The sequence below is a fragment of the Echiichthys vipera genome (genome assembly GCF_963691815.1).
Source record: "Echiichthys vipera genome assembly, chromosome: 22".
Classification (NCBI taxonomy): Eukaryota; Metazoa; Chordata; class Actinopteri; order Perciformes; family Trachinidae; genus Echiichthys; species Echiichthys vipera.
Window position 1 is genome coordinate 12,372,287 of NC_139847.1, and position 11,229 is coordinate 12,383,515.

Here is an 11,229-nt window from a genome sequence, read left to right on the forward strand (position 1 = left end):
AAGTACTCTTGCTCGACATGCTTGCAAACAAAAGAGGTGACAGAAGGCTTATTGTGTCAAACTGGTTCTTCGGCATGCCTCCATATTTAGTTCACCATCTTGGTCCTAGAGGAAATGTTCCACAAGCATCAACAAACATAAAGGATGAGTGTGCATGATGTCTACAGGGCCGGTGATCTCACTGCTTCATCACCACTGTGCTTATGGGACTACTGCTGCTGCTGCTCAGGGGTCTTATCACCACTATGCATTAAAGTGTGAGAAACCAGTTCACAGGGTGCACTGGACGGGGGTCTGCAAATAAATGAGTGTTGAATGAGCTCCTATCAACTTCTGGATGTTGTGTCTGAATAAATAAAAAGGGGTGTGCAAGACGAATTACGCAATATGAAACCTATCAGACTATATCCAACAATAACAGGAGAACTGGCAGTTAGCTATCTTAGCATGTGTTCATCCTGAGGTGACAACACCGTGGAAGCCAGAGGAAAGCTTCTCTTTTATGCTATACAAATACATGAAATGCATAATGGGCAATTAAATACATTTTTGAACAGACTATGGAAATATTGTGGTGAAATAAAATGTTTTTTACTTAAGCCGCATTAGCTGACGTACATATTTTAAATATTTCATGCTAAACCCGACACATATCTCGCTGTCAACAACAATGCGACTACGCACGATTTAAAAAAAGAAAAAAAAGAAAACAATAAGTTCTTAAGTTAGACCAAATGAGCTGTCAAAATTCCAAAACAAGTCTTCTGCCGTTTCACACATTTACACAGCGCATTTTAGGAACTTGACAAGTGGTGCTAACTAAAGCTACAGCCGACTGGAAGAAGCTAATGCTGGGCCTACCTGGTTTCAGACTCACCTGAGTTCCAGGTAAAACTACATTTCCGCCCCACGTAGGACTGCAAAACACACACCTACAAAGTTTGACATAACTTCAAGTGTGTCGAACTCAAATAAAGAGCAAACTTACTCACCTCAAAAACAAAAAATAAGTGCGACAGTATCCTGTAGTGAGAGCAAGACTTGAAGTATTTTGGTTGAGTTTCGGGGGGAGGGACTGAGAGAGAAGCCGTGGGAGTCTCTGGTTCAAATGTACTTCAAAGGCAGAGAGAGACGCTGGAAACTAAAACACCAGAAAGTATTTTCTTTACGGCACTGAAACTTCTCTCTCCCTCTCTCTCTCTTTCTCTGGCTGTTGTGGGATTTCTTTTCTCTCAGGAATTCCACTTCAGACCCAGCGTCCGTCTCTATCCACTTGCGATATATCCCGGTTTCCAAAGGCGTGCGGTCCTGCAGTAGTTCGCTGATGTGCGGCGGTAGTGAGCAATGGTCGACTCCGGCACCTGAAATACTGGATTAGAGATGTTTTCAAAGCTGAGATGTCAAACCCCGCCTCTTCAACAGTGTATTTACTGCAGTCTGCCATGCTACTGTACACCACTGCCACAGCTACAGCGCACTCACACAATAACACAACCCCTCTCTCACTCTCTCTCTCTCTCTCTCTCACACACACACACACACACACACACACACACACACACAGGCGAGGACACACTCCAACATTTCCAGAGCGCCAACTCTGCTGGCAGGCTCGTTAATGTTGCTGTATGGTGCAGGGGGTTGCAGCTAGCCCACAACAATGCGTAGTGTTTGTTTACAGTTCTCCAACTGCAAAACTGCATCACATGAGTTATACTTGAACATTTGTTTCAAAGTATCCCGTTTGTGAAAACCTGGAAAATCACTTAAAATGCATTTGGATATTAATACTTTTTTTGTCCGCATATATGGGGAAAAATTCACAAAGCCAGCACCCATAGAATATCTGCATGCATATATTTGCACATTTAGTATGCATTGCAGCAATGTGGTGGTCAATGATTCGACATGCTTTTAGTGGTGTTGAACATTTACCTGCCTGGTTATACCCCCAACAATGTGATGGCATTGTAACGCTGATGATTATGAGCAACTGAGAGCAGAGGAAAGTGATGTAAGGCTCTTGTTACCCAAACACCATCTGCCTGATCCTGTTATATAAAGAAAGCAGTGAGAGAGATGTGCAATTAAAGCTTTTCTCCCCTTTTTGAAGCAAGAGACTACTCGGTGTAATAGCCTTATCGTGTTTCATGGCTCAAGGCCCCCTGTAAGCTGACCATTTTTATTTGGAAAGATTATATCAATTAAAATAAGTAGTTTGGATTAGTTCCACAAGAGAGTATATTATATGGGATATATGATTATGAGGTCATAAACTATATTTTTGATGTTCCATTCATTTATTTCCCCAACATTTCCAAACAGTTCTATTCTAGGCAATACTATTTAAACATAATCAATGGCTCTGGGTCATTCTCATATCAATAACAATGGAAATTCTACTTTTTATTGTGGGAGTCCAACAGAATTTCAATATAGCATGGCATGCATGTTTTTAGATATAAAGGCTGTTTGTTTGCTTTGGGGGATGAATGCACATATCATCTGTGATCAGCATGACTGCTTTACACAGGTCTGTCTTTCTCAGCAGCAGCTCTTACCTCTGAGTGTCTTTTTTTTCAATTCCAACCTTGCTAAAAAAACAACAACATTTGACCAATTAATTTGTAATGTCTACATTATTTCGTCTGAATACAACATGAGGAAATTCACTCCATCAGAGTTTTGTGTCACCTCAAAATACTTGTCTGCATCAACCAAAAATCAAGTGTGCAAAATATTTGAACCATCAAAGCCTATGTCCAATAAGCTTTATGTTAAAGGAAAGATTATCTTATTTCAAAAAAAAAAAAAATCAGCACACTCACTCATTAAGGCTGAGGAAACTGTATGCAATGATCAAGTGTGCAGTGAAGGGTCACAATGTATCAGCGTGGTCCAGCCTTTCCCCAGGAAGTACTTGAAAGGGCCCATTGAGGAGACAATACCATTCCCCTCCCCACATTTCCTCAAGGGACATATAATGCTTCCTCTCAAAATATAAAAAAGTTCAAGAGTATGGTAATAATCAGTTTGAGTGATGTGAGCTTTAAGATCTTAAAGTATTCAGTTTGCTTTATAGCCTCATACTGTAATAAAATAACCCAGCCAACCTGTAGGTATTCTGAAGAGTGGATGTTAAAATATTAACAAAAAAGTATTTTGTTATCAGTGTGGTGTCTGCGCTCACATAGAGAAGAGTCACATTATGATGTTGGACATACCCACCCTGGCTGTATGCCTCCTTGCTTTGAAGTGCTGCCACTAAATATCTTATATTACCTATAAATTATGGATCAGACGGCTCAAACAGATCATAAGGTCTTTGACAAGTTCCACAAATGTAAACTGTTCCTTTCTGACCTCAGCTTGCAATACAGCCGCTGAATCTGACATTTTGTGCCCTGTCAACATTACTGCCTAACCAGAGCCAAAAGTATAAAAGTGACTATCATTGCCTGGCTGACATGCACTTTGAATGACTTCTGCATAAAAGTGGCTAATTGGGCTTTGGATACGATGTATTCATTTTTGCCCCTTGATATTTCTACCTGTTCTAATTGTTCATTACCTTGCTTGTATCGGCAACTTCATGGAGTATTTCAATGAGATAATCTATATAACTGTCTGAATGTGAGATCAAGTTGTTCTTAAAGTTCTCCTCCAGACACATTTCAAAGTCATATCGTATAGCCCTACGAACCACTGATCTTACACATGTTTGGTGTTATTGTGAAGGGCATTTTAATATAAGACTAATTAGTGAGACTTTGCCAACTCTGCAAGGAGACTGTGCACACAGAAAATGTCCCACTGAGAGCTGGTGCCATTGCCCTGCCTTCTCACCTTGAGAAAGCCCCAATGAACAGCATGAGATCTGCTGAACACAGTGGATAAACACAGCTCAAATGACAAACCTGTGTCCTCTCTTGTGCCGATGTTGCCATTTTTATAATTTCACCAGCACCAACAACAACACCAGCACATATCAACTTTGAGGAGTCAAGTTTAGTTTTAAATATCCCATATGTCAATTGTACTAAGATTTCCATCTCTTTTTTTAATTATAAAACAGGTGAGGTGCTGTATGAACACTATGAAAGTATCAACACACTCAATCCACAGAGAAATGCACGCGGTCCGTATTCAGAAGCTATACTATAGGTAGAGCTGCTTCAGTGCTGTTACAGTCATTCCCCGGCTGGACTGACGGTGCAGACACTCCAAAAGCACAGATGCAGAAAACCTGAAGATGATGGCAAATCATAACAGACTGGACTTTTTATCAGGACGGGGCCTTAAAGAGACAGGCTCTAAAATAAAGCGTTTCAGACAGAGGGTTAATACAGTATATTCATGACATGAGAAAAATAATGTTTTTGAAAATTAAATAAAGTAAACATACAGTATATTAGTAAAGCTAAACCCAAAATACAAATATGAACTTGAAAATGAGCATGAAATGGGACCTGGAATGTGATGGGTTTTATTTTGCTTCTTCTCTCACTACGCAGTGACCAGGAAGGCCTTTCTTGCCTGATAGATAGATTAATTGATGATTTGATAAGGTCACCAGGCAGCTAAATTCCATTTCACCCCAAATGTGCTGTGCCAGTTAAAGTGGGATATTTTTAGCACTGTTGTCTGGCTTTTTAATCCATACTTTCAGTGCTATATAGCCCTTAGTCACAAAGGGAAAGTAGGACAACAATTCTATTCCAACTTTTTAAAAAAGTAATTCAGGATCAGTTGGCTTGGACAAAGACACAACATGAGCCGTCAAATGTTAAAATATATTAGAAATTATTATCATCATCATCATTATCATTATCACAAAGCAAGAAAAAAAAACGTTCTGTTTGGATAGCGGGCATTTAGTACAAGAAAATGTCAATTTGAATGAGTGAAGCTAGTGTCTTGTGCTGCTGGTCTCATCTGCATCTGCAAAATTCAAGTGTCTAATTAAAATGTAAACTTAATCTGCTCCTGTCTCAGCCTGGGTAATAATAAATGCCCTAGTTTGTGTGCATGTCTGTGTACACGCTTACAAACCTGGATGTGTCATGGGAAATGCAAATAATTAAAAAGGAACAGCTTTTACTAATGAAAAGTAATATGAGGACACAAGTTGTCCTGACAATGCACATAAACACAAACAAATAATACGGGATATGTGCTAATAATACATCTGTGGGTGAGTTTAAACTGTGAGATTGTCCATCAAGGTAATTCGATTTAAATGCCCTTTTCCGCAAAAACTGTGGAATAACTGAACAAAGCAAAGCTTTTAATGTTGTCTAAAAACACCATTTGTTGTGTTGCTATTGAGTTACTACTAATGAGGAACCACACAGTAGTGAATGCATTGTTGTTATGTAAGAGATTAGACATGCATAAATGCCACAATAGGGGCCATAAGGGTGGTGACAACCATGAAGCAACTCCTGCCATATTAAACCAGGGATTCAAACCCAAGAATGATGAGTTGGTGTTTTGATTTTTTTTTTTAACAAAACTGCTCCTCACGTATATCAAGAACAACTGGTTCTGGGTAAGGACTTTTTGTCCAACCACTTCTCTTGTATTCTTAGTTGTGACATCTGGAAATTAATTTCAGCAAAATCTTGAATCAAAATTTTCAATCTTGTCATACATTTTCTTAAACCGGTAGCTTAAATCATCTGATTGGTCCACAGACGTGATATAATGACCACATACAAGGGCTATGACATCTAATTCCTTTGCACAGATCAGTATAACACTGCGTCTGAGAAAAAAAAAGGTTGCCTTGCTGTCCTACAAAGCGGAACTAAAGCCATTATCTATGCCACTAGACTCCTTTGATAAAACATTCATTTTGCTGCGCACAACACAGGTGGTTCATTTGTTTATGTTATTGTGTAACTTTGGTAAATGAGAGAGGCTAGTGAAGGCTACGTTTCATAGCAACCTCTGTGATATGTGCCTGCAACCAGCCCAGGATGGCCTATTTTATTGTGAAAGTGAGGATTTCTATACCATGGCCTGTCAAGAGCTATTGCTTAAGTATATTATTCAATGGAATAGTATTTGTGTGCTATCATGCTAACTTAGTATAACCACAAACACAGCATGTTGTTACAGTAAAGATGAGAGATGTTTTCCATCCAAGAGGAAAAACTATTCTGTGTGCATTTATTAGATTTTCTTATTCATTTATGGTTAAATTTTCTTTCTAACCCCTGAGTAGGACTGTGCTAATTGTTTTACTGCAAAAAAGTAGATGACATAAGCATCATTTTTTGGCAGTTGACCATGTTACATTAATTCTGGAGTGCAGCCAAAGGGGTGACTGTGATATATTTCACTGCTGTGTTTGCCGTATCCGTGGTAGCTGCAGCGCGCAGCAAAAGCATGCTATTGCCTCAGTGTTGTCTGTTAGGGAAAGCTATACTCTACACTGATTAAGATAAGGCCCATTTATTATCATCTCCCTGGCAACATCGTCAAAATGTGCTATATTTTCACATAAAGGATATTTAAAGCTATTTTGTGCTCTTTTCCAGCTATATTAGATGACAAAAGAGCATTGTCACCTGCAGGTCTCCGTGCTACAGTATAGTTGTGTTGGCAGTTGTAAGTTAATAATTATTCACTAACTATTAACCAAAGAAAAGAGGTTAACAAATATTGACCAGTCAGGAATATAGATGAGCCCCCTGAGGTAACAGTCAGCGACTGGATTGCTGTGAGAGAACACCGCTCTAATTAGTCTCAAGGGATTTTGCAAGTAAACAGGAACAAAGTCTTGAATGTTCATTCATCCAAACAGGCTAATTACTAGCCTAGCTGTGTGCATCCTCCCATAAAGTGAATCCTACAGTGGTGAATTTTTCTGTACCTCTCTGAACTTGATGAAAATGAGTGCACATTGCTCAACAATCATTTTCCGTATATATTTTTACAAAGAGATCAGAAGTTCCCATCCAATTGAATATTCCTGACTAATCCACGCATGCACGCACCCATCCACTCATGCATGCACACACACACACACAAACACACACGCACGCACACACACACACACACATACACACAGACACACACGCGCACCCACCCACACACACACACATACACACACACAGGTCAGATCAGCTTCACAGTTTTTTGTTTGTAAATATCTATGTAGACCACACAAACAGACACACACACACACACACACACACACAGTTGTTGAAAATAAACATGCCCGGCACTTACCCCTAGAAAAACCTGCAGACACTTGATAGATTGAACATTTTCTCAGCGTGAAACGTAGTTTAACCCATTTTGTCATTTTCCTCATCTAGTGGAATGTGTTCCCGAGCACCCTTCACCTCATCTCACCGGCAACCCAACACCACCCTACTGACCCCTGGGATGCCTTATTTTCACTCATATTTTTAGATATCCCATTGGGCTTTGCACTTTCCTGTGAGAACGACCGCCTGCTGCACACATCCATCTAGGCTAGACAAATCCAACGTGACATCTGATGAGAAAGACATGAACTAAAATGTTGACACACACCATTAGCTGTGCTTTTCACCCATTTATGAATTTTCATTTCAGGAGGTCACTTCGACACAATATTACACTCATACAATCCCAGAACATGGTGGAAGATTTGTATGGAATGCCATTTAAAAAAATAAAATAAATACATAAATATTTGAAATAAGTAAATATGGCTATGAAATATTTCTTAAACTAAATAAACAAGACAACAAACACACACACACACATATATATATATATATATATATATATATATATATATATATATATATATATATTAATGTTTTTCTAAGCACTACTTCTATTTTTTTTCTGAAGAACCACTCCTCTGGTTCACTTTACATATGACACTGCATGGGTCCTCAGCAAGTCCTCAAGTTGATTGGATGAATGACTCTTAAAATATATGAAGACACAGATAGACAGACAGACAGACAGAGATTCCTTATTTGTTCAGCTTGGTCTGGAGATGTTCTGTATCAAATGTGGTAATGACAGCTCAAGATTTGTAGAAAGTTCGAAAGGAAATCGATATGGATGCAAATGGGTGTGGAATTTTTTTTCTTTGTTGAGTGTTGCGGTTCAAAAGTTACAGACCAAATAAAAATGTAAAATTTGTAGTTATAGTGCCAACACATGGCAAAATTGCACCAAATCCGACAATGCACTCCCTTGAGTCCCCAGCAATATACCGGCCAAGTGGGAAGTAGATCGGGTGAACGGTTCTCGACATATACAAAGAACAAACAGAAAGACAGACAGATTTCTTTTTAATAGTTATATCAATATATGCATTGCCTCATTTACTTATTTCATAGGAACATTTATTTATTTAGTAAATATTGACTTAAATGGCATTCCTTAGATTTGAGCATAAACTCCACATACAGTCTTCCTGAGAACTGAAAAGTGTCCACATGTCAAAGTGTCCTTGGGCAAGACACTGAACCCCAAATTGCTCCCCGTGCTGCGCATGGGTGTGTAAATGTGGTGTGAATGGTTAGATTAGATTAGATGGTATGTAGATGTCCACCGCCATATGTGTGACAAGTAGTGTAAAAGTGCCTTGAGTAGCCAGAAGACTAGAAAGGCGCTATATAAATACAAGTCCATTTACCATGTGTCTACTTCTACTGCTCAGTGTCCTTGCAGGGTTTTTTATTTTTTATTTTGCAACACTTTTGTTTTCTCACCCAACCTGTGCATACACGAAGAAAAGCATCTGGGATATTGGATGACCGTGTGGCGCAACCTTTCAGCAGTTGTCTGTGTCAGCAGCAGCATGCTGCTGCACACTCAGTGTTCGGTGCTGTGTATGCAGATGGAAACCCGAGGGACTTTATCTTTAAAACATGACAGTGAATGCAACAGCAGCAGAGTCCATTGTTAACTGCTGATAAAGAGGCTGAAGGCCAGCTGCTTAGTTAAAGACAGAGTTGAGAACAAAACATAACATGAACGATGAAATTTAGTCAAATTTGACTTTTCTCTCTCTTCTTGCTCCTGAACACAAAAAACATGATGTTCCCATCTTATCAGGTTTCTTGTTACATAACAAGTGGCCACTCCAGTCTGGGATTCATATCAGGTATTTGTGTGCTGGTTCTCCCTCTCCCTAAAAGCAGTTATTAAAAAGGATTGTTCTGCATTTGAGCTCACTGAGGCTCCACCATGCCACCACCTCACTTTCCCATATGCTCGTATCCACAGCGATTTAGAAGGACTAAGCATGACAGGTTTTTCTCAAGGATGTTACAATAATTCCAGCCTCTCAGTATGAGGCAGTCACTCTAACCACAAGGCCGGAGCAAACTCTGGAACTCACAGTTTATAGTCCGGTGCTTGCTGTGCCATCTCATGCCAAACTAAACATGCCTGAGGGGAAACTGGTTGCAGTTAGAGACTAATAATCGAATCGTCTGGCACCCCAACCCTCAGCTTACGCTACAGTCCTTGCCAATAATATTTCCGTGGCTGCATTTTGATAATGGCTACAATCAAGGTTCAAAGACAGTTCGTGCCCTGCCCTTGATAAACACTGCTCAATATTTACCGTGGTACTTGGCAGAGCTACTGCCACTGTCAGATGCCGGTTAGTGTGCTGTACGCGCCGTTCTCCTGAAGAGGCTACTGGCAAGAGAAATTCAACAGGACTCGAAAAAGGGAGTGGCACCAGGAGGAGCTGCACATTCCAAAGAGTTTCAGACAGAGGCGAGGAATGCTGATGCTGGACTTACTCACATGGCTGAGGGGAATAAGAGAGGTATTTACTAATTCATTTCTAGAGGAAGAGAAGATGTTATTTTTTTATTTTTCCAAAATCAAACACTTCCCTTCATAAGAAATGTCAAACCTAGAACAGATAGATTATTTTATACTTCATACATAGGTTGGAGGATACAGTATTTAGTATCAAATGATGATGTGCTGTGTCGCTACATAATTGGGATATATATATGCCTATATGTGTCTTTTTTTCTTTTATGTATGTTTAATCTAACATGGGTGTATTGTTTATATCGTGTTCTTTCACATAGGGTTTAATTAATTCAAAAGATTTACTATACAAAATATTGACAAACATATCTTAAACACAAAAAAATATATTTTTTATTCACAATAAATTGTTAAAAATCTACCGCCAACACAGACAATTCATTACAGGCACACACTGTTTGCCAGCGTCTGTCACAGGGTTTGCAAATGACAATGCCATGGTATCTAATATACGACACACTGTTACTGTGATTGACAGCTACATCTACAGTGAGATCTGACCACTCCTCATTTACGGATCACCCTGGCTGACCTCCAGACTACCCATTACTCTGTATCCCTCACATTGTGTTGTCACATCACATTTTGATCTGTCAGACTTGGCCTGTCAAATCATGGTTCTCCTGATTATACAGTTTTCATCAAACCTTGTATTTTTGGTTTCTACTAGAACATGTTTACATGCTTTGATGTAAAATAAAACAAAAAAAACATTCTTTTTCTTATAGAGTCTGTCTGTTTTCACCTCTGTCAGAAACGCTCAGTTTTAGCACCTGCCCCCTTACAAAAAATCCTAGTCTGCTATTATTGGTCAGTGTTTCTGGGTCTTTTGCATCCCTGGCACCTCTGCACCGTCATTGCGGCCGGGGAATGGCTGTAACAGCACCTATACAGTATAGTTGCCCGTTTAAAAGCACTGTTGCTTAATACGGGCTCCGTGCATTTCTCTCTAGATTGAGTGTTTTGTGACTTTCACAGTATTTTTATAGCATTTTGAGCTGCTTTATAATCAAAAAAGACATGGAACTCTCACTTTTTACAATATGGGACCTTTAACTTTGGACTTCAGTGGTCAGTAATTACAAAGGAAGAGCATGGGAATGTAAGGGGTAATGTAAAAGAGGTGGAAAAGGGCTATGAAATATTTTATATATACTCAGGTTTTCTCCTTAGTACACACATATTTCTCACATTTATTGCATTAAAGGAAATAAGTAAGTACAGACAGCAAATATAAGATAAGTAATCGGACATTTTTAATTAATGACCTTTGCTGTTCTTTTAGTTGAATAAATACATGGTTAACCCACTGTTCATTGTCTGTTCGGCTCTTGTAAAACACTTTGGTAACTTTTAATCAATCTAGTCTGATTGCTAAAGCCTGTTATGTCTGGGATAAATTCCTAAGTGCTGTAG

General features: G+C 39.2%; 1 protein-coding gene across 1 annotated transcript in view; it reads right to left on the reverse strand.

The window, feature by feature from the left end:
• Window positions 1-1,419, reverse strand: part of usp53a (ubiquitin specific peptidase 53a) — a 33,113-nt gene extending 31,694 nt beyond the window's left edge. Inside the window, exon 1 of the mRNA XM_083936669.1 lies at window positions 993-1,419. The gene's annotated coding sequence lies outside the window, so the exon portion shown is untranslated. The remainder of the gene's footprint in view (window positions 1-992) is intronic.
• Between the last annotated feature and the right edge of the window lie 9,810 nt (window positions 1,420-11,229).